This window comes from Triturus cristatus, chromosome 2_1 (genome assembly GCF_964204655.1).
Source record: "Triturus cristatus chromosome 2_1, aTriCri1.1, whole genome shotgun sequence".
Taxonomy (NCBI): domain Eukaryota; kingdom Metazoa; phylum Chordata; class Amphibia; order Caudata; family Salamandridae; genus Triturus; species Triturus cristatus.
Genome location: NC_140581.1, coordinates 176,994,667 through 177,017,091, shown reverse-complemented (window position 1 = coordinate 177,017,091; position 22,425 = coordinate 176,994,667). Strand labels below are relative to the sequence as shown.

Genomic DNA, 22,425 nt, shown 5'->3' with positions numbered 1-22,425 from the left:
GATTGTATCCAGGAGATCGCCTCATCTTGGATCCCTAGCCTCCTGAGTCTCTCCACTAAGATGGTGAGGTTGACTGTGTCGAAGGCTGAACTTAGATCGAGGAGGATGATGGCGACTGCTCCTCCTCGATCTAGAATTTGTTTAGAGTCCTCAACCAAAGCAAGAAGAGCAGTCTCAGTTCCGTGCTTAGGACTGAACTCAGCCTGGGGGATATGCAGGAGGTCATGGGTTTCCAAGAAGTTGGAGAGGAGAGAGTTCACATTTTTTTCTAATATTTTTACAATGGCCGGCAGCAGCTAAATAGGGCGATAGTTGCCCAGGTCCTCTGGATTTAGGCTTTTTCAGTAATGCCTTTACCATAGCATGTTTACATGGACCAGGAAGTGATCCCGTAGAAATGAAAAGATTTTTAATTTCCAAAATAGTAGGAAGGATCACGTCTCCTGCTTTATGAAGGATATAATGGGGGGCCTGGCTCTGAAGGGGAGCCTGATTTTATTTGTGAGACCATTTCTGTCAGCTTGTCCAAATTTATAGCGGCGAATTCCTTAAGCACATGTTCTGGATGGTGTGGGAGCATGTCCTTAGATAGGAGATCACTGGGGCAAGGGGAGCTAGGGGATGTGTTATAAAGCTTTTTTATGTTATCCTGAAAAAATTCCGCCAATGCGTTACACCGTTCAGGGGGTGCCTCGAGATCTAATACATTGTTTGCGAGCTCTTGGAGATCCTTCGCTACGCGAAAGATTTCCCTGGGAGTGTTGGTGGTGGAACTAATGATGCTTTCGTAGTAACTGGCCTGTGCTATTATTATTTCCTTTTGATAGAGTTTTATAGATTCTCTATATTTTATTTTGTTCAGGTCCTTATAATCTCTCCTCCGTTCCCTCTCCAAATCTTTTCCATGTCTGAGTATTCGCAATTCAGAGGAGTACCATGGAGTCTTTTTCTCTCTGCTTTTGTGGCTGAGTTTGGCTGTGGTGACCATGTCAAGGGAGGACTCAATCCAATGGGTAAAATATTCCGAGGCTACGGTGAGATTTAAGTTGGCTTTAGGTTTAAGACTCTCAAGAGCTGCAATCCAGGATTCTACAGGAAGTTTCGCCTAATGGCGTGTTTTCCTCTTAATGACTTTGATGTATGGGGTTCGCTGTAGAGGGGTTATACAGAAGGGGTTCAGGAAATGGTCCGACCAGGAAATGCAAATAGGATTACTCAGTGACATTCCAGCGTGGTTGCTAAAAATGGGGTCTAGTGTGTGGCCTTTCTTGTGTGTAGGGCCTATAACTTTTTGGGCAAGTTGGATAGCTAAATGGACATGAGTGAGTTCCAATGCATCCCCCTTATTGGGGTCATCAAAATGTAGATTGAAGTCCCCCTTGAGAGTGGTATTGGGGGATGTGCCCACCAATGTGGCTGCCACCTCAGGAAGAGATTTAAGAAATTGACTGCACCCTCCAGGGCTGCGGTAGATGAGGACTCCAGCAAAGGAGTGGGTGAAAGATAGTGCCATGTTAAAAGAAAGACTTTCACAGTCTGGAATAATATTAGGTTCAACCCTGCATTTAAGAGTATTTTTATGGACTATGGCAATACCTCCGCCTTTCTTTCTATCGCGGTCATTCCGCTTAATAGTATAGCTCGAGGACAGAGTTTGTACCAGATCAGGTTCTGATGCACTATGTAACCATGTTTCCGTCAGGAATAGTGCATCTGGATACTCATCTTCCAGGAGCATCTTAATTTCCAGGGAGTGTTTTGACAGGGATCTACAGTTGAGGAGGAGCATTCTGAATGTGCTTGACTTCAGGGAGTGATTCAGGAAGTGGGCGGAAGCCAAACGTGCAATGAGAGCACCCGGGCTCCTTGCTGAGTGGGAACATTAAATGCTGACAGGACTTTTTAGAACTGGGTCTCCTAAACTTTAATAGCTCCTGGCGTGAGTAGATCGTTCTAATTGAGGATGGAGGGGCAGGGGTTCTGGTCCCAGTCGGGCACAGATGGGCGCAGACGGGCTTGCCTTAGGCGCGCATCCGCGCTGCCATGCGACTTAAGTGGTGGGAGACCCAGAAGCTCGTTCTGAGCTGCCCCTCCGACCAGCTTCTACTCCCTCCACTTCAAACGGTAAAACCGCGGTGGAACGGGAAGCGAGAGGGAATCCGCGTGATCAGGCACATGCAAGTGAAAAAATGGCAGTGGTCAAGTAAAATACAATTTTTAAAAGTAAATACAATTTTAAAAGGAACCTTTGCGAGGCTCAGGCTTAGTTCAGCAAGTGCGGGTAATCTATTCAGCTGTTGCATGTCCGCGCTGCCATGCGGCTTAAGTGGTTAGAGACCCGGAAGCACGTTCTGAGCTCCGCCTCCGACCCGCCTCTACTCCCTCCACTTCAAACGGTAAAACCGTGGGGGAGCGAGCGGGGATCAGCGTAATCGGGCTCAGGCAAATGCAAAAATAGCAGTGGTCAAGTAAAATACAATTTTTAAAAGATGTCTGTCCATTCGGCAGCGTACTCTGTTACGAGCACCTGCTCCTCCCACCAGCCCATATGCAGATTCGCATAGCTGGGAGCGAAGCAGGTGCCCCTCTCTGTACCTCGTATTTGTTTGAATAGCTGTTTTTCAATCAAGAAAAAGTTATTTTCCAAGCTCCACTCCATCTTCTGGAGTACCATTAGAGTGTGCTGGTATAAGTTGATAGGAAAACATTTTTAGTTGCCCTCAATCCTTGCTCATGTCTGATGCTAATGTAAAGAGAAGTTGCGTCTAAGGTCATAAAGACATATCTATTATCTCATGTGATATCGTACACCTTTTTGAGAAACTCACAGGTATCTAGTATGAATGACGGTAAACTCCTTACATGATCTTGATAAAAATGATCTATGTATTTGGATGTTGTCTCAAATTGCCCACCCATCGCTTATATTATAGGTCTTCCCGGGGGTTGGTAGCATTTTTGTGAATTTTATGGATCAAATACATGCTTGGGATAATGGAATGTTCTACTCTCAAAAATGTAAACTTAATCATTTGTTAGTAAACCCATCCCACGCCATCTTGATAGATCCTCATGGAATTTATCTCTGATCACATTAAAGCTGTTGGTTAGCATTCTGCTATAGCACAGTTTGTCATTTAATTGCCGATACGCTTCTGTTTTAATAAGTGAAAGGGGCCACAACACTATGTTTCCCCCCTTACCTGATTGGCGCCCTATAACATTGTTCCTTGTTCTTATCTTTTCCATTACTGCATAATATTCACATGTTCGCCCAACACTTTCTGGCCTGAATCTTTTGCTAGATTATGCCGCCAGTCTCTTCAGGTCCGTTGTCACTAATTCAGAAAAGATATCTAGACCATCTCTCGGCATCATTGGTGTGAAAACAGACTTGGGTTTGAATGGTGTCGCCACCCTGCAGCACAGATCCACTCCTAGGTTTTCATTGGATTTTGTGCTGCTACCTTCTTCTTCTCTCTCTAGTTGGTCCAATACCTGGAGTAGTTCCAAATCAGCCACTGCCAAATTTCCTAACGAGGGAACGCCCTAATTTCTGGCAATGGGTTCCGTTGAGTAAGAGTGCAAGTGTTTCTGGAGTTTGTTTTCTCACAAACTTAAACAAATCCATTTTCCATTTGAACGTAGTTAAGGTTCGTTGGTGTACAGTAGGAAAGGCCTGGTGATAAAATGTATCTTTCTTTATTAGATAATTCCATGTCTGATAGGTTGATGACTGTTTTGGAATTGTCCAGGTTCACTTCCTCTGATGTGTTTTATTTGCGCTGACTGGTTTTGGTCCACTACGTCTGGTTTTTCATTTCCTATTTTTTCGATTGCCAACTTTCTCTTTTCTTTGAGGCCGAGGTCTTAGATTTAAAGTCTGGTCCAGCCTTAAAAAATGAAGTTCCTCCACTATAGATGGAGGCTCACTGCTGGGTCTCATGGAAACACCCTCCTCTGGGTCTGTTTCCACCTCCAAACTCAATTCTGAACTGGTTTCTACTACTTGTCTCTGGGGTGTGTGTTGGACTCTCTCCGACAGTTGTTGCCTCCTGATGTTATCAAACCTTTGTGAGAAGGTATGAATTTGTCCACGTTGGTAATTCAATTATTACATAAGAATTTAGTGACTTTTCATTCTTTGATCACTTGTTCTTGTTTGTGTAATCTTGTAAGCGTTTCCTTTTCATATTTGGCAATCTCTTCTTTATCTGGAAGTAAATTAATTTAATTTTGTGACCAAAACTTTATCACGATCGCGGAGTGCATACTTTATTAGAATTAATAACATTCTCTTGGATGATTGAGCTGTTACCGGCCCACTCCTTCAACATCTCTTCATCTGGATTTTCGTACGTGGGTGCGATAAGAATACGCAATCTTCTGGGAACTCGTCCCACTTCCACATATTTAGACAATGATTTATGCTCCCACCATTTCTCCTTAGTTTTTTTAATTCATGAAGTTTGCTGCGAAGATTAGCTTCCGGTGTCTGGAGTCTTGCTGTCCCCTTATGTAAACTCGCATTCAGTCATTGCATACTCGTCGAACATCTAATCCGTGGCTTCTTCCCTCTCTCTCAGCCATTCCGACGTCATTTCTGCCTTGCTGCAAATCTTCAAATCCTAATCGCTGTGAAACACCCACAGCTGTCTCTCCCCATGCCAAGCCTCTCCCCACACTCCCACTGCCAATGTTGATTACCTGCACTCCCGGGCGCCCTCCGGCACACTGGTTGCTGGTTCTGAACTCGGCAGTATTGGAGATACGTTTCAGTCGGCTTCTGGGGGGCTCCGTACTTGTAGCTCCCTTACAACGCCAAAGCTTGCTGGTGAGCGCACTGCGCCTGATCGAGGGTGTGTTGGTGAGACAAGCCAGCACGCTTGTTACTACATCAATGCAAAAACAACAATTGATGGACAGAATGCAGAACAATGTCATACATTCACCCCAGTACAGAGATCTGGGCCTAAATCCATCGTTTTTTTGCTCACCATGCCATTCCAGTTTGAACCCAGCCATATGCAAATCAATCTTGACCCTGTGCCTCATGGGAACAGTCCAGCCCGAACTGCCAAGCCAGGTCCTCCCTGGACCGGAAACAAGCATCCTAGGACCAGATTCGGGGTTGCTCACGATGGATTTAGCTGGGTTCAAACTGGAATGGCATGGTGAGCAAAAAAACGATGGATTTAGGCCCAGATCTCTGTACTTGGGTGAATGTATGACATTGTTCTGCATTCTGTCCATCAATTGTTGTTTTTGCATTTGTCACCCCGAGTGGGACGGGTATGCTCAGACGTCAGTCCCGTGCTCTCCATGCCACTGGAATCAAGCTATCCTGGCTGAAGAGGGGTGAAACCCCGAAACCGGTCCTAGGATGCTTGTTTCCAGTCCAGGGAGGACCTGGCTTGGCAATTCGGGCTGGACTGTTCCCATGAGGCACAGGGTCAAGACTGATTTGCATATGGCTGGGTTCAAACTGGAATGGCATGGTGAGCAAAAAAACGATGGATTTAGGCCCAGATCTCTGTACTGGGGTGAATATGACATTGTTCTGCATTCTGTCCATCAATTGTTGTTTTTGCATTTGTTACTACATCAATGGCAGTCCTTCCACTCTCCTTCTCTTTTCTGAAAGCCGGCACCATGGGATAATGAAGTCTATTTGAATATTCACTGCAGAAATTTCACAGGATGACGCGTTCCGGTGGTGACTCCCACCTGGTTCACATGATGCAGCCGCCATTTTCTTTTCAATTAAAAACCTCTTAGGTCATCACATCTCCGTGTAAACACTGAAAAAATACTTATAAGGACTTAAAACAGTAATTATAAATATAATATGGAGGGTGTGTGGTAGGTGTTGTGGTGAACGATAATACCTCTGTATCATGGTGAAGCCTACCTCCGTTTTGCACGGCCTTCACCTGGGTGCAACCAAGGTTGGATGCAGGCCCTGCCCGGTCTCACCTTGTGGCTAGCCACTACTACACATAGTCTTCAGTCATGTACAGCGGTGGTTCCCCCCAGGCAACCAATCTCCCTTGTGGTCAACCTACAGCTGCACATGCTGTGTGCAGCTTAAACCTAATTCCTGTATCTCCGCTGTTGTTAGGAAAGCAAATATTTTTTGACCTCCCTGTTAAATGTACCCACTTTTCGTGTTAAGTGTGCATGAGACTTGTGATCCCTGCTCTGTGCTTATGCAGGCATTCCACCAGAAAACTAAACGTGTATTAAAGTCTGACACATTTTGTGCAAATTTGTCAAACAGTGCCAAAGTTATTAGCAACTTTTTTACCTTCACGCTTTTAGCCTTGTCCCCTATGATATATTTTCCTGAAAATCAACATATCAGAAGTAAGTTACACATACCAAGGGTCTTCCAAATGTCATCTAGGTCTATGAACTGGCACCAAAATGTTAGCAAATGAAAGATGTTTGACCCTCATGTTCAACTTTGCTGCCCTTATTTATTTATTTTTAGGTCTCGCCTTGCTATCGCGTAAGCGATTGCAAAGCGAGACTATAGAATACGGGTTTCAAAAGTGCTCCCAAAAAGCGGATTGCATGGCTAGCACGCGCACAATCACGTGCATCGTGCCGCCATGCAATCCGCCTTTTGGGAGCACTTCAAAGGGTCCGCTCCCCTGCCCCCAAGCGCGCGCGCGCGCCACGCTCCGCCGGGCTTGTTTTTCTTTTTTTTTTTAACTTCAAGCGCGAGGCGCGCGTGCAGCCAATGCTTGAGTATGTTTTAAATATTGGTAGAACGAGCAGCCTATCAGATCACTAAATGGTTCTGTGAGACTACCCAGGTGATGCCAATCCTTAATTCATAACGGCAGCCGCGAGCGCGCAGAGCGCGCGCTGACTGTCTCCCAGCTGGCAGATGCCGGGCCTCGAGCAAAACGCGCAATCTGTTCCCGAGCGCTGCAAACGCAGGGCTGGCTGCAGACGCAAAGCTCGCAGCTCACATCAATCATGGATCTTGGTAAATACATTTAACGCTAGGAAAAACAGAAAGCTTGGTTTTCGTCGTTTTTATCATGCAAGTTCATACTGGGAAATGACGAACGTCTGCGAGGAAAATATGAACTGTCACTGGTGATATCGTATACACACTCGGCCGGTTTTCAATGCAACAAGGATTTTTTCCTTCGATTTTGAAGCCTTGTTTCTTTTAAACTTTCACATGCACGGGCGCCACGCTACATGCTTTAGCGCGGTGCCCTCTTTTGTGCTTATTTTAGTTTTTTTCATTTTCCACGGCCTGCCATTGTTCTCCCCCTGCCGCCGCCAGCGGCAGCCTATCATGCAGCAGTACCGTGTCCGGTTCCCCCAGTGACAGGGACGAATACGGATCCAGCCGCTTTTGCTTAATACCTTCCGCCCACCGACGACTGGCCTACATCTACATAGACCGCGGGTCTCCTGCGCTTTGCCGGCACCACCAGCCCAGAATCCAGCACCTCCACACAGTCTCCTGTTAGCCAACAGCAACCCCTATGCCGGCCTCCAATAAGGACTTCCTTGGTGAAGGCTGGCACGGAGGGTGCTGTTGGTAAACAGGAGGTGGCAGTCAAGACTGCCACTTTCCGGAAACACGGATTTTGAGCTGGTGGGGCCGGCAAAGCGCTGGGGACCTGCGGCCTATGTATATGTAGGCTGTGAGGCTTGTAAAGTTGGAGGAGCGTTGCCCCTCTGCCCATCACCAGGAACCCCCCTGCGAGCACACGACACCGGGCCGTTCGTCATATCGAGGGCTGGGCTCAGGGGCCTACGTGTTGACCCCTTTGAAGGTTGGGGAACAGTTGCAGGGTGACCTTGCCTCGCCAGCTGCTTTGACAAGCGGCAGCCGTGTTCTGCCCTCGGTATCAACAGCCTTCCTCTACTCCCAGAAACACGGAGAGATTCTGCTGCAGACCACAAGCTGCATGCAGCTGGGCTCAGCGCCAGCACTTTTTAATCAAAAACTGCATTAAAAATGTTAAATTAAAATAAATGCAGGTGCCTGGCAGAAGAGTGATGCTAATAGCACTTCTTTTACAAGCGCGCACTCTATTCTGTTTACAGCATGTGACCCTCCCTTTCCTAACTCGTCACTAGGTTGGGTGACGACTTCAGAAAGGGTGGGGTAATGATGAGAGGCAGCTTTGGAGTTAGCAGGCAGGCAGCCCCGGGAAGTACTGAGCTAATATTGTGCAAGCCCGGTGCTACTTAAAACAGTAGGACATTTATCACGTTATAAAAGGGTGGTCCCTGGCGATCTCCATTATTGCAGATTCGGGCTGTCACCATGTCTGCATGTAGCCTGCTTAGAATAAATTCTACCCTGCCGATAAATAACTGGCACTAATGCATGTGCCCCTCTGCCCATCACCAGGAACCGCCCCTGTGTGCTCGGAATATAGTGCAAGGCATTAAGGAAAACGACATAAGACAAAATCACGCAAACAGACACAGTATGAATGCGGAAGTAACTTGCCTAATGACCATAACATGATAGACACAGTTACAGGCACAAACCGAACATTTTTTAGGATATAGCCTCTGGAACTTTTCCATCAACACAGTTCAAGTAAACATTGAGCTTTCTCGATTTTACAAGGATGTCTGGTCACCCTATACAAACTCCCCCCTAAAAGTTGATTCAACGGCTATAGCCCTAAACTAGTATGCCTTTAATTGCTAGTAAACATTTCACATTCATTCGCGTCCACTACCAAAAAGGTCAGCTAAATTTAGCGCAAGTGTTCTTGCTAAATAGCAGCTCCTTCCTTCTCATGGTGTGTGTTTAAGTCCGAGACCATGAAGCTACCACACAGTGTAACGTTCAAAGAGAGCTGCAGAACCTCCCAGGCTACCTATGCCACAAATACAGTGTAATGACAGGCCTTAACAAGCATTTGCAATGCAAGAGGTCTTGCATTTGCGCGAGTGTAAGCTATTGGCATTATAAATGACATTGCCTTTTATTTGGGTTTTCAAAAGCAACACATATATAAAAAAAACATTGTCATTTACAATGCCAATAGCTCAAACTCGCTTGAATGCGAGACCTATTGCATTGCAAATGCCATTTCACTTTGACATCGGTTCCACTGCTGGAACAAGCCACCTCTTGCCCCGTCCCCCCATTGTGAGTGTCAGCCCGGGCTGTGACAGTCCCGGGCACACACACAGCTGCACCCGAGTACTGATCCCTTTCACTCTGCGCCATCTCACTCCCGTGCCTCTGCCATACCCACTCCGTGCCTCTGCGCTCTAGCCGGGATCCTTTTCCCAGCCCTGCGGTGTCTCCGTGCTTTCCTACAGTATTTCCAGGCCGCTCCTCTTTCCCTGTGCCATCGCCCTCTCTGCCTTTTTCCCAGATCTGCCCTCGCTCTCCCCTTTCCATTGTTAGGCTGTGAGGCTTGATACCAGCACAAGGGGAGCGCCCGGCTTGGTTCCTGCACTCATAATTACAGGGTCACAAGCAGCACAAAGGAAGCTGCTGTGCTCCGGGGACTGGTGTTGGAGGGGGAGGGGACGCGGTTCCCAAACTTATTTTCGTTTTCTTTTTAGGATGAGTCGTCGCCCTCCCCAGCCCTGACCCTCTGCTCCACCTCTGTTAATCCGCTCTGTAATCTTGAGCTGATTTCGCCTCTTCACATGGGGCGTGCGCCCTCCCCGGCGGGGTGACCCCGCCTGGTACTCCATTGTCAAATGGCCCAGTGGAGCAGATCACTTTGTCACCTCAGGCTCATGTCCCCTCTCCCACCACCCGCCCCACCTAAAAACGACAGTGTGGTTTTAACAGGCTGTGGGACTTAAGTCTGTCGAGCAGGTAAAGTGTTCCTTTGAAAGTGTTCTCTTCTTTACAAAGCACTGGACTCTGAAACATTTCCCATTCAATTATTGTTCTCTTTGCTGTGACTGCCAGCCAGAGGAGAGCTTTACACAAGTGGACACATGACCACAGGGCAACGGACTCGGGCCAACAAATTGTATGAGGTCGGCCAGTGATCTCAAGGCGGCGAGGATTAAGTGCGACCTGACCACACTCCTAATTCATGACTGAAAAGTGATCAGTGAACAACTCGCTCTTAATATTGAACCCACTTTTATTATTGAACTCGTCCTTGCCCCTTATCCCAAACTCTTCTAACTATAGCGCATAAATAATCTTGCATAGCCGTGCGCTACACAAGTGTTGCCTACCTCACCACCTCCAAAATCATTTTGACGAGGAGCGTACTGCTGACAGGAGCATTACGGCGCTTGCTGTTTAGTTAACTTTTTACTCACCTGTTTGTTTTCTTTTAGGTCTTCTGACCCTCGCTCTCCTGCTCCCCTCACTTGCACTATAATTGTGCCCCTCACCGCCGTTTGGCGGGCTGGTTCTGGGGAGGCGGACATCTTGGTTTGGGGTGAGGTGAGGGATTAGTCCGACAGCGCTTCATTGCGCATGCGCCAGCGGGGGAACGCATATTTAACGCGAGTCCCCGCCTTTCCCTCCCCCTGACAAGGAGCGTACTGCTGACAGGAGCGTTACGGCGCTTGCTGTTTAGTTAACTTTTTACTCACCTGTTTGTTTTCTTTTAGGTCTTCTGACCCTCGCTCTCCTGCTCCCCTCACTTGCACTATAATTGTGCCCCTCACCGCCGTTTGGCGGGCTGGTTCTGGGGAGGCTGACATCTTGGTTTGGGGTGAGGTGAGGGATTAGTCCGACAGCGCTTCATTGCGCATGCGCCAGCGGGGGAACGCATATTTAATGCTCCTCCCCTAGCACAGCGGGATCGCGCAGCGGGCGTGTCTTCGCGTGGCCGGAGTCGTGCCAGAGTCCTGCCCGTCTGCGCCCATCCGCGCTAAGGCCGTGCGGGACGTGGCGGGCTCTGGTTCGCGATAGTCATAACTTCTGGTCTGTTGCCATGCGGACATACTCCAGGGAGAGCCTGATGTCCATCGACCAGGTGAGCCTCTGCTGTACACTTCCGCTTGTCCACCCTCTCTGTGGTCCGTATCGTTGTCCCTGCAATGGCCTGATACTTGACCCCCCAATGCCTCTCCCTCAGAAATATCCTTCTGTTGTTCATCATAGTAGGGGCTCTCTTCCCTTTCTGCGGATTATGAACCTAAATGTGAGGTCGGTCTTGAAACATCAGCAGAATCTGTACGATCTTATTGAGGATGAAGCCCCGGATATCCTTGCCATAACTGAAACATGGCTTCAGGAAGCTGACACTGCCATTTTCAATCTGGCATGCCCCTCTGACTATTCTATGTACACCTTGAATAGAGCATCTAGAGGGGGTGGAATAGCGCTGATAGTTAGGTCTCGTTTTCCCTGTGTGTGGAACAGCCTTAAGATCGCTGGCTGTGAAAGCGTCTCTTTTAAAGTCTCTGTCAGCCCAGAGTTTACACTCTCTGGGATGGTGGTATATCGTCCGCCGGGCAGTGACGTGCTGTTCAGAAATGCTTTTTCGGATATTGTCGGCACTTTGATCACTGACTGCGCCAACTTTTCTATACTGGGCGATTTAAATCTGCATTTCGATACACTGTCCAGTCTGACAGCTCGTGCCATCTCTTTGGACTTAGAGGCTCTTCAATTGTCCCAGCTGGTTTCCCAGCCTACTCACATTGGGGGACATATTCTTGACCCTTTTTTCACCAATTTGACTGAGGCTAAAATCACTGCGATTACTCCAGTAGAATGGTCTGACCATTTCCTGGTGTCTATCCAGTGTCCCGTGTCAGTGACCACTCCCACTTCCTCAGCTAGACGGGTACTTAGGAGATCTTGGAACAAACTCAGGCTGGAAGATTTTCATCATCTTCTGTTAGTGGAGCCCTTGGGCCCATTGAACAATGTAGACGAGGGGTATGACCTCTTCTGCTCCTGGCTTACTAGGGCTCTGGACGCCTTGATACCTATTGTATCGACTAAGATCAATCCTCGTGAGTCGAGTCCCTGGTATGATGGGGCCTTACGCGCCTTGAAGGGAGCCAGTAGACGGGCGGAGAGGGCTTGGCGGAAGACATATGGGGCCGATTTAAAAGCTGCATATGCCCCGTCCGTCAAGCTCTATCATCGGGCCATATGTCGTGCTCGTGCGGCCTTCTATGCCGAAGAATTCCGGAACAGCACCAACCCGTCGAAGGCCATCTTCAAGGCGGTTAAAGATCTTATGGCTAAGCGGACTACCTCTTCAGCCGAGAGCTCTGTCTCCCACTGTGAATCCCTTGCTTCCTATTTTTTGGGAAAGGTCCAAGCTATTTATCGGACATTCCCTAGCATTGGGGTTTCGTTGGGAAGTTCCAATGAGACACCACGTCAGATCACCCTCCCTTCATTTCCCCCTCTCACCTCGGATGGGTTTGATAAACTCGCTTTGCAAGTTAAATCTGGATCTCCATCCGATCCAGTAAGGCCTGCTCTCTTTCGAGACCAGACCTTTATGGGACGGCCCGTTGTGCGTTCCCTTGTCAACCTCTCCTTGGAGTCGGGGGTAGTTCCAACTAAATGGAAGCAGGCGGTGGTGTCCCCGATCATCAAAAAACCCTCCTTGGACCCGTCTAAGCCTGAAAGTTTTCGCCCCATCTCGCTGCTACCTTGGCCGGCAAAGCTGACAGAGGCCCATGTTAATCTGGCCCTGTCAGAACATCTAGCCCGGACCAACGCCCTCGATCCCACACAGAATGGCTTCCGTGCTGGTCACAGCACGGAGACCGCTCTCCTTGCAATGGTGGAACATCTGCGTGCAAGGCTGGATGCGGGTCAGACGGCGGCGCTGATATTGTTAGATCTCAGCGCCGCCTTCGACACGGTATCTCACAGCATCCTCCTGCATCGGCTCGAGGAGATTGGTATCAGTGGTCTGGCGCTGCAATGGTTCCGCTCCTTCCTGGACAACCGCTCCTTCTGTGTGGCCATTCCTCCCTTTTCGTCCAGTTTGCAGCCTCTGGCCATGGGGGTTCCGCAAGGGTCCTCGCTAAGCCCCATGTTGTTCAATCTTTACGTGAGACCGCTGGCTGATGTCGCGAGGCAGTGGGGCCTAACTTTGGTCTCATATGCCGATGACACTCAGCTGGCGGTTACTCTCAGCGGGGATGTACAACAAGATGCCCCCAGGTTTCAGTTTGGACTGAAGGCGGTGGCTAGCTGGTTGACAGAAAACTGTCTCCAGCTTAATGCCACAAAAACGGAGGTAATGGTTGTTGGGAAGGGAGTAGAGCTTTGGGGCGATCAGTGGTGGCCTTCTGAGCTGGGCCCCACTCCGACCTCAGTGTCGGAGGTGAAAAATCTGGGGGTCTGGTTGGACGTTGGCCTTACCTTTATAGGGCATACCAAAAAAACTGCAGCCTGTTGTTTTGGTCTGTTAAGAGGACTTAGACCAGTTCTTAAATATTTCGATGCCCCAACCAGACAGCTTGTAGTCCAGGCAACTATCATCTCTCGTCTGGACTACGCTAGCTCTCTTCTGGCTGGGGCTAACCAGGCTGAGTTAACTCGCCTACAGCGGGTTCAAAATGTTGCGGCTAGAGCCATTGTTGGCCTACCCAGATTTTGCCCGGTGGCGAATGTCCTTCGCTCCCTGCATTGGCTCCCTGTAAGGAAGCGTATTCTTTTCAAGGTCCTTTGTTTGGCCTTTAAAATTTTAAGAGGTATAGGCCCTGAAATCTTGTCCAATTGTATCTCTTTCTATGTCCCCACCCGTAGTCTTCGATCTCAGGGCCAGGCCCTTGCTGTGGTCCCCAGATTTAGACTCAGTCGGATGGGGGGCCGTTCCTTCAGCGTGAAAGCTGCACTAATTTGGAACACCCTCCCAGTTGAAGTCCGTCAGTTAGATGATCTGCTGTCCTTCCGGAGAGCTATTAAAACTTTCTTGTTTTAGCTGTTCATTTTAGGTTTTTTCTTTTCCTGTTGTGTTGTGTTTCTCCTTGTCTCTGCGCCGGGACGCTCCTTGGCTGGAGTAGCTGTGCGCATAATAAATTAATATAACATAACATAACACAACATAACATTTTTCACTTTGACATTGACTGCTGGAACAAGCCACCTCTTGCCCCGCCCCCGTGCCTTTAGGCACTTTTAAACACACTGGGCTTTAGCTCCTCCACCCCCCAACCCCCCACCCCCCCCCCCCTGTTGTGTGTGTCAGCCTGGGCTGAGACAGTCCGGGGCACACACAGCCGCACCCGAGTATTTCACAGGTCTTTAAACAAGCATCTGCAATGCAATGGGTCTCGCATTGACGGGAGTTTGAGCAATTGGCATTTTAAATGACAATGCCTTTTATTTATGTTTTGGTTTTAAAAACATAAATAAAAGGTATTGTCATTTACAATGCCAATAGCTCAAAGTAGCGTAAATGCGAGACCTATTGCATTGCAAATGCTTGTTATTCTTGTTGCCCCAGCCATGCAAGTGGTGTCTGCCTCCTGTGAACAAGCAGTCTTAACAGAGGTTGTGGGAAATTGCTGCTCTGGCACTATTCTCATTATATCGCCTATCATCCTAAACTAAATTATTTTGTCAGCTGCACAGTGCTCTTGCTTATCTCTGTGTCCTTGCAGGTTCGGTTGGTTTTCCAGCAGAAATATAAGACCGCAGTTGTCTGAGAGTGGTGACAGGGTAGGTTACAGATCCAATATGACTGAACGTCTGCAAACACCACGTGTGAGGACTCCTTTTTGCTAATCTCTCCACTAATCTTGCCAAGCCTTTCCTTACTCAAATTGTTAGGTGTTGCATTACCTTGGTAGGTTAATGCACCTGCTGCAGCGATTCAACTGTAGGTGAATATATTATTAGTATTGTATATGAAAGGGCAGTTATTGTTATTTGTGGCCTCCACTTTATTAAGACAGTGGTCCAATTATCATCACTTCGAGTACAGTTTATGGAGTCAGATCACATCCCCCTAAGATTTCAGCCTCTGCTTAAAGTAATTTGCAGAGCATATGTAAGTACACACACTGTCCACTCATGAACACACAGTGGAGTCTTGTATTACAATCACAGCTTCTCCATCTCAAAGTCTCAGAATTTTGCCACTCGCCTGACTTCATCTTTACACAATTTAGTCATTGTTTTAAATACACCGCTTGTAACTGAAACTGTGTGCCCCATGGCAAGCATGTTTGTTTTACTACATAGAAAATATAGCAGCGACCACGTGACCTGGTCCTATGGGTGAACATTTTGCAGAGACATTTGCTCCTCTTGAAAATAGCAAAGAAAAAGGCATTGAAACTGTCAGTCAAAATTTTGCTGTAAATGGCCATGGTACCAATAAAATTGGTGTTATATAGAATATTGGTGCAAATTTGCAGTAGTGCAGTTATGGAAATAGTCTTGAGTTGGCTGACTTTGCAGAGCCTGACCTGGTACGCCCATGGCATTTTGACGTGCATGCAGTCTGGCCGGCGGCCAAGTCATTCACCCAGCTCCCTGCAGGTGCCCAAACCCCATGCTGGTGCCCAACACTCCATTGCTGCCCCCCATCCCACAATAATTCTACCCCTCATTGTTTTACATTTATTTTGTGGGACCACACAAGAGTAACACACAAGTGTCTCGCTGGGTCTCCTGTGAGTAACGCTGGACTTGTAACACACACACAATATAGCAGTTAGCCTCTCAGGACACAGCCCTTCCCCCTTTTCCCAATCTGTCAAATGATGTAATTTTACTGCGTGGACCAAAGCAGAACACCTGCCGCTCCCAAGGTGCGACCAGAGGGTCCGACAGAATCCTAAACAAAACTAGTGATGCACATCAAAGTTATATTCCATTTATATGCAAGTCCAATTCCAAGTTGTATGTAATCCAAAATGTCTTTATTTTTCATTGATGATAGCAACATCCAAGCCAGCGTGTTATGTTCACGCCCATGAACTTCATCAGGGCAAATAGAGTTGCACATCGATCAAATATGACACTCAGTTTCTTAGTTTCAGCCGTTGCGAGCCCAGTCCCTCATTTGAATCGGATCCTTATATATCCTACTGATATGAATAATTCAGCCAGGTTCGACTATTATGCCTCCGTCGATGACACCTGAATCTATGTCCTTCAAGTCTCAGCTCTTGTGGCACGCCGCAGCTCGTCTTACAAGTGAAGTTTAACGGGACTTGTGGCACAAATGTAAAAAAAACAAAAAACAATTTGCCCCAGAGTAGGTCGTTCTTGGCCCCCCACCATGCACTTTTTGTGACCTCACATAAGACATCACTCAAGACATGTTCAATTACGTTATTGATGACATCACAGTTGACATCATCCAGTGAATGTGACAGTTTCTGGCACTGAAAGGTATTTAGTGAACTTCACCTAAAGGAAATTTTTTATAGCCACTGCACAGCTAATGAGTGTAAGGTTTTACATAATGCTTGGCCTCCTAAGATGGCTTGTGCGTGTGGAAGGTGTGGACTCTCCGTGAAGATGGTAATTTGTACCATCATTTTTACTTAACTGTTAGATCTGTCATCTTTAGGGGGTCTTTCCCAAACTTTTGCCTGCTTACTGCCTCTTTTTGTGGTATCTTTATGTTGGCCATAGGACTCTGCGCACTTTACTACTGCTGACCAGTGCTGAAGTGCATGTGCTTCTCCCATAAACATGGTAATATTTGTGTATACACAATTGGCATATTTATTTTAACTTGTAAGTCCCTTGTAAAGTGGTATACTCTATAATCAAGTCTGTAGTTTAAATGCTACTGGTTGGCCTGCAGCACTGATTGTGCCACTAGCCATTTAAACCTGTCTCAGGCCTGCCACTGCAAAGCCTGTGTGTGTGGTTTTACTGTCACTTCGATTTGTCATTTAAAACCGTTTGCCAAGCCTAAAATTCCCCTTTTATTATACATAACTCACCCCTAAGGTAGCACTATGTAGCCCATGGGGCACGGTGCAGTGTAAATAAAAGGTAGGACATGTACTTTTAAGTTTTTCTGTAACATTGGTAAATTCCTGATTATAAAGAAATAGCTGTGTCATCTTTTATATCTTTGGCATGGTAATAATAAATCATATTTACTGGTAAAGGTAGATTTAACATTACTATTGTAGAAATGTCCCTTTTAGAAAGTGGACATTCTTTGTTCTTACAGCTCTGTGTGCCTGCAGCCTGTCTCCAATACACGTCTGGGGTGGGTAACAGCTTCACTTTGTGCATTCCCTCTAGACAGCCACAAACACAGGAAAGTTAGGTGTACCTTGGTACTCATCTGCATCCTGTGGCTCTTCCTAGGCGGAAAGGAGGGAGGAGCTGACACACCTGAATAGGTAGGGTCCTGTTCCCATGCAAAAGCTGAATAGGCAGGGTCTTGTTCCCACTCATAGGGCTGAATACCTTCTAGCACCTTTTTTTGTCTGTAGGTTTGTAATCTTTAAGTTACTCTGGAAGCCAACAAGGCTGAGTGGTACATGGTAAATATGCTTAAACAGTGAAAACTTGTCAAAACTTTACATTTTACATTAAAAGCACTGGTTGTGAATAGAAGTGCATGTTTACAACTGAGCCTGGGAAACCAATACATGCTTGCTTAAAATTTATTTTTTACTTTTTATCATAAATCTAATTCAGTGCTCCAAGTATATTTTGGATAAGTAGAATGAAAAATACCTTAAGAAGCTGTCAAGCTTTGAGTTGAGACATAGACTAGCTCTAAATCCCAGCTTTCTGTGAGGGTCTCCAGAGGTGCTGAGCACTTCTCCAGTTCAGTATAGAAAGATGGGGAAAATGGAGAGGGAGTAAGAGAAACACAGGAGCACTTGCTGTTGCTGGATAATGTTGACAAGTCCCAGACTGGATTGGTGGTGACTTCTGGGCTGGTCTGCTACCTGTCTTGGTATAAGAGTATTATAACAAGGCAGGAGTGGAGAAGTTTAGCACCTTTATAATATGTACAATAATCTTACCCTGCTACAAGGCGTATAGCACAGTGTTGAGACCAGGATATCAGCTCTGATCCCCAAGACGCAGTTCAACAGGTAATCATGCATAAAGCAGCATCACAAGATAAACCAATAATCAAAGGAAGGGAAAACCAAAAGCAAGACGGCAAAGATGAAACTGACCAATAACTGAATAAGGAAAAACCACAATAAAGTGTTGGGACGAACTCTATGGGAATGGAGAGCCAAAACAACCATGAGATGTTTCCAGGCACATAGCCATGTATGTTCTACCCTCACGGTGGTTAGCGGTCAAGCTTTTGCTATGTTTCATGTTCCTTAGCCTCCCAACACTGAGCCTGTCTATATTAGGAATCCCTGTAATTCCTCTCTGAGAGTTATAGTACAGTGCCTCTGCTTATACATGATCTTAAAATGTGAGGCACCTTGTTTAACCTTGTTTCACTCTGTGATAAAAATCCCATTAAAGCGTAGTTTGTGCTGCATGCATCTTAATTAGGTGTTCTCACTGCTAGGCTCCTTATGGGTAATATTGGCACTTTTAAGAGCATTTAGGCAGATGTGATATAAGCACCAATCACTTAGCATGAATGAGTCAACAGGTGGTTATACAAATTATTGCCGCAACAGCCTCCTCTATCATGTGAAAATACCATAAAAGGACCCAGGTAACAGCTATTCAGCTCCAAAGCTCATTCTGGCATTTGTCTTTGGACCCAGCAAGAGGGACAACTCTTCCTAAGACAGGGAGAGGGAATTTCCAAGTGGCAGACCGTATTCCTGCCCCTGTCTCACTGAACCCAATTGCATATGGATTTTGGCTGTTGGCACAGGGCTGGGCCTACGAACAGCAAGCTTTGACCATACAGTACCCAGCCCACTGTGCACAGCCATCGGCCATGCACAACTGCATGTGGCATTTTCTTTCCATTTTGTCTTCAGTTATTTAAAAAAATATTTTCAATGCTATCCTTAGGTGCAGATACAGCTACTAGGAGGCTCCAATACAAAATCTTTAGGGAAAGAGTGCAAGGCCTGTGCATTTGAGTCCAAGCAAGCATCTTACCTGGTATTGGGTGGATCTCCCTCACGGTCCTGTTACCCTCCACATTTTTTCAAGATTCACACTTTAGTGCCATGCAACCTGTTGTAGCAGCCACAAGAAACAAAATCCAGTGTGGCCAGCAGTACCCAACTGGATTTGTAAATTGTTTTTGATTAAGGAAAATCCTTTATTTTTCAATTTGTGAGTGACAGACTTAGCATGACCACGGTGGCAGCCCAATGACATTTTCGTTTTTTTTCTAACATATCTGAATGGATTTTCACTGAATCAAGAAAGGATCATGAGTTGGGCAAAACAGGTTTGGTGAACTTCCATTCAGTGTTTTATTTTCTGTTTTTGGCACGTTTTTGGATCTTTTTGACGAATCTTTATGAATTGCTCCAGATTCAAAGTATTTGTCGATCAGTACTAGAGTTATTAGAGATTCAAACAAATACCAATCCTATGGGCTGTGCGAGACTACAGAATTGCTATTGCTGACTTTGTTATATTCATAAACACCGACAGATAAAAAGATGAAAATGTTCCTTTTGAATTCACATTAATTTTCTATTTGTTTGTTTGGAAACATTTTCTCTTGGTTAAGTGTTTCCGAATCTCACATATTGGTAGATATATTAATTGTCTATTAATTTACAGAAATATTCCCATTATGAACAACTGGCCTTGCATTTACTTTATGCTGACCACTTTTGCTCCTAAATCGGTAATGCCAGAACTCAATTAATGCTTTGGATCTTATAGATGTTCTGTCTGCAAGATCAGTTAATCAATCATTCAATCAGTCAGGGAATTGTAAGCGCGCTACTCACCTGCTCAATCTGTGGGGGGAGGGGTCAGCTGTTCTGTTCACCCAAAGAGCCAGGTCTTGAGAGCCTTCCTGAAGGTGTTCAGGGACAGGGCACATCCGATGTCGATCGGGAGCTCGTTCCAGGTCTTGACTGCGATGTGGGGGAAGAATCTCCCCCCTGCTTTGGAAGGGTGGGGTTTCGGCGAGGACGAGGTAGGCGGATCGGAGGTTCCTTTTGAGTACATGGAGGGTGATTCTGTCGTGGAGGTATTGGGGTCCGGTGTTGTGCAGGCATTTGTAGGCGTGGATGAGTATCTTGAAGGTGACTCTCTTCTCAGCGGGGAGTCAGTGGAGCTTTCGAAGGTGTTGGCTGATGTGCTCATGTCGATGGATACTGAGGACTAGGCTGGCGCCGGTGTTTTGATACGTCTGGAGCGTGCAGAGTAGAGACTTGTTTATGCCGGCGTAGAGGGCGTTTCTGTAGTCCAGCCTGCTGGTGATGAGTGCATTGGTGACTGTCTTCCTTGAGTCAAGGGGGATCCATTTGAAGGTCTTACGAAGGATGCAGAGTGTGTTGAAGCAGCTGGAGGCGACGGTGTTGACCTGACGGTTCATGGAGAGGAAGGAGTTGAGTATGATGCCAAGGTTTCTAGCGTGGTCTGTGTGGGTCAAGGGGGTGCCGAGGGCGGTAGGCCTCCAAGTGTTGTTCCATGCCGATGGGGTGGTTCCGAGGATGAGGACTTCTGTCTCCTTCCAGTTGAGCTGTAGGCAGCTGTTGCTCATCCAGGCTGCGACGGCCTACATTCCTGCCTGAAGGTTGAGTCTGGTGGTGGCGGGGTCCTTCGTGAGGGAGAGGATGAGCTGAGTGTCGTCCGCGCAGGATACTATATTGATGCCTTGCTGACGGACAATGGCGGTGAGGGGGGCCATGTAGATGTTGAAGAGGGTTGGGCTGAGCGATGATCCTTGTGGGACTCCGCAGTTGATTTACCTGGGTTCGGAGAGGAAGGGTGGCAGCCTGATCCTTTGGCTTCTGCCGGTAAGGAATGACTGGATCCAGTCGAGGGCAGCTCCTTGTATTCAGGCGTTCTGTAGTTTGGCTGTGAAAGTGCGGTGGGAGTCGGTGTCGAATACAGCTGACAGGTCGAGTAGAATCAGGGCTGTGGTGTGGCCTTGGTCTAGTAGGGTGCGGTTGTCGTCTGTTGCGGCGAGTAGGGCGGTCTTGGTGCACTGGTTGCTGCGGAATCTGAACTGGGAAGTGTCAAGGATGGCGTTGTCTTCGATGAATCTTGTTAGTTCTTGTTAGTTCTGCGCTGTCTTCTACGCGACTTTCGCTGCAAAGGAGAGAAGCGAGATGGGCCAATAGTTCTTCAGGTCCTTTGGGTCTGCTGAGGGCTTTTGAGCAGGGGCCTGACTTCTGCACATTTCCATTTGTTGGAGAAGGTGCCGGTCTTGAAGGTGGTGTTGATGGTGCGTTATAATTCGGGTGCGATTGTGGCTGCTCTGTGGTAGGCAGGGGTCTAAGGGGACCCCTGAGTGGATGCCTTTCATGGTTGAGGCAGTTTCTTTGGTCGTGATCGGTGTCCAGGAGTATATGATGGTCTGACTGGTGTTGCTGGCGGTTGGGATGGCTACGGGATCGGGCTGATGGTCGTTGAAATTGTCGTGGAGGTTTTTGATCTTCAGGTGGAAGTAGGATCTGAGCTTGTCGCAGTGGTCCTGGGAGGTGGTGATGTCCGTGGCTTCACTGCGGGGTTTGGTGAATTCCTGGTTGATGCTGAAAAGTTCCTTGGAGTTGTTCGAGTTGGTTCTTTTGGTGGTTTTGGAAGGTCCTGTTGGTGGTATTTTGTAAAGGCATCTTTGTAGGTGGTGTAGTTTTCCGGTATTCTACTGTTTCTCCAGTTCTTCTCCAGGCGTCTGCAGGTGTTTCCGGCTTCTTGGAGGTCGGTGGCAAACCAGGCGGATTTCCTGGGGCGCTGTTTGTCGGGATTGTGTAGCGGGGAAAGCTTGTCTGCGCAGGTGGAGGTGCAAGTGTGGAGTTCCCTGGCTGCGAGGTTTGCATCAGTTACAGTGGTGGGGGTAGTGCGGTTGAGGGTGGAGTAGAGTTGCTCCTCTGTGATTCTGCTCCAGTTTCTTTGCGGGGGCGCGGAGCGGGTTTGGGTGGCTTGGATTTGTCAACCAGGAAGTGTACGCAGTGGTGGTCAGTCCAAGGGGGTTGCCTGGTGTGACTGAAGTGGATACTGTTTCCTCCTGCAAAGATGGGGTTGAGGGTGTGTGTCCTGCCTTGTGGGTTGGTCTGGTGACGAGTTGTTTCAGTCCGATGCTGGTGAGGTTGTCACGGAGGGTGGTGGAGTTGAGGTTGCTGGGGTTGTCGAGGTGGAAGTTCAGGTCTCCGTTGAGTATGTAGTTCATGGCGGTGATGGCGTGGGGTGCAACGAGGTCAGTGATGGTGTCGGCGGAGAAGGCTTCTAGCAAAGAATATTGGTTAACAGGTTTCAACATTACAGTGGTATTTTGTACTCCGGTAGAATGGTTAAGGTGTAACCACATCAATAGTTTTGTTTTGGTTGAATCCACCAGTACCCAAAGTTATGCATGCTTTAATTACTTTATTGTACATTTGTGCATTTAAAATGCTTTACTCTTCTCAGATATC

At 47.3% G+C, this 22,425-nt stretch overlaps 1 protein-coding gene across 7 annotated transcripts in view; it reads left to right on the top strand.

The window, feature by feature from the left end:
* The window catches only part of PIAS2 (protein inhibitor of activated STAT 2), a 451,007-nt gene that overhangs the window by 300,648 nt on the left and 127,934 nt on the right, over positions 1-22,425 (top strand). The window lies entirely within an intron of this gene.